Source organism: Amphimedon queenslandica, unplaced genomic scaffold (assembly GCF_000090795.2).
Source record: "Amphimedon queenslandica unplaced genomic scaffold, v1.1 AMPQUscaffold_13383, whole genome shotgun sequence".
Taxonomy (NCBI): Eukaryota; Metazoa; Porifera; class Demospongiae; order Haplosclerida; family Niphatidae; genus Amphimedon; species Amphimedon queenslandica.
This window is the reverse complement of record NW_003546381.1, coordinates 75,296-76,903: the sequence shown is the minus strand read 5'-3', so window position 1 is coordinate 76,903 and position 1,608 is coordinate 75,296.

Below are 1,608 nucleotides of genomic sequence, written 5' to 3'. Positions count from 1 at the left end.
TGTATATGGTAGTTTTTACTTGTATTTTCTGTATAACATGCATGAGAATTATGACAAGTTTTGTAAGCACCAGAGAGTGGTCAGGGAGTATTTCCATATTTGAGTTTCAAAATCGCCAGTATTTAATAATAGAATTTGGGAGATTGTTGCATGCTAATACCCAGTAGTGACAATACTCTTGATAGTAATAATTTATATTAAAAGTAGAAAGAAGCAAAGCAATCAACAGTTGCATAACAATCATAATGGTGTAATCACAGTTATATATGACAGCTTTTTTAGAAATTATTGCTGGATGTCAGTGATGAAAGTAAAAGAACAAATCAATACCCATTTGTCTAACAATTATTTGTTTGCTATAGTCAAATGACATAACTGAAAGTAGGTAAATCTCACAGGTACAATTACCTCAGAAAAGTGAAAGTACAAATTCCCTAGAAAAAACATATCACATTGTCCATGCAGTTACCTTTATTGAAGGACAACTTTAAATTTAAAGCCTCAAAATTTATGGGTACTGCATGAGTAGTAAAAGCAGAAACATAATGGAACCAGAAATGGAAGAAACCAGAACAGAAAATAATTTAAATGAAGCACCATGGTGCGTGGACTCGCCCGCTGAGATTCACCTGAGGGATAATGTGTTACTTGTACTGCCCCCATCATGATATTATATATATAAGCAACTTGATATTTGAAAAAAGGATAATAGATTTTGACAAAGTGCAACAATGCAATTAGCCAATTACTGCACTGATCCATAAAATAAATTGTAGGTGTGGTCAGCACCTAGCAGTGCAGTGCAGATAAACATGGCACGTGGGTAGGAGAAACAAGAAAAGCTGAAATTTATTTTAGCATCTGCAGCTCTATTCAAAGAAAGAGTAAGCACAAAAAATTTGCCTAGATATTTAAAAGAGACTGAGATAGTTTGGTTGCTCTTGCTTTCCCCAGTGCTGCCTGAAAATTTTTCGAAGAGGCTAAATCACAAACTTTGAGCAACTGTAACTCGCAAACAAAAAAGAGATTAGAAAATCCCCACATATTTTTTAATCTAGGTACTTTTCTCTACCTATCAATGCTAATCTTGACCAAATAGAGTGAAACACGAAGATTTGGCTAGGAAAAGTGGTCTATTCTTGAAAATATTCAGCTTTTGCTACCACGGATTGCTATGAAAATACAACGGAGCTAAATAAATTATCTTTTTCTCAAAGCTTTAAAAGAATTATAACTCAGGAGAGCTCAGTAAAAAAGATATTAACTAGGAATTAACAGGAATTTTCGTGACAGAATGACAGACAGAACGAGAGCACTGAAGTGCATACCCTCGCCACATCTGTAACAGTTTTAATAAATTAAGAGAAAATAATTAGTGAAAGTTTTGAGACAGAGAAGAAGCTTCAGCATGTAATAGATTTATTAAAACTTAGTGAATGTTTTGAGACAGAGAATGTTTTGTATTTTTTAGATAGAGAAGAAGCTTCAGCATGTTTGCTGACTGCTGCATGCTGCAGCAATGTAAAGGTGTGGCTGCAATGAAGGTGTAGCTCAATCAAGCCATGCTCCACCCGCACACACAGTGATGGAGTAATGGTGGGCTAAGTG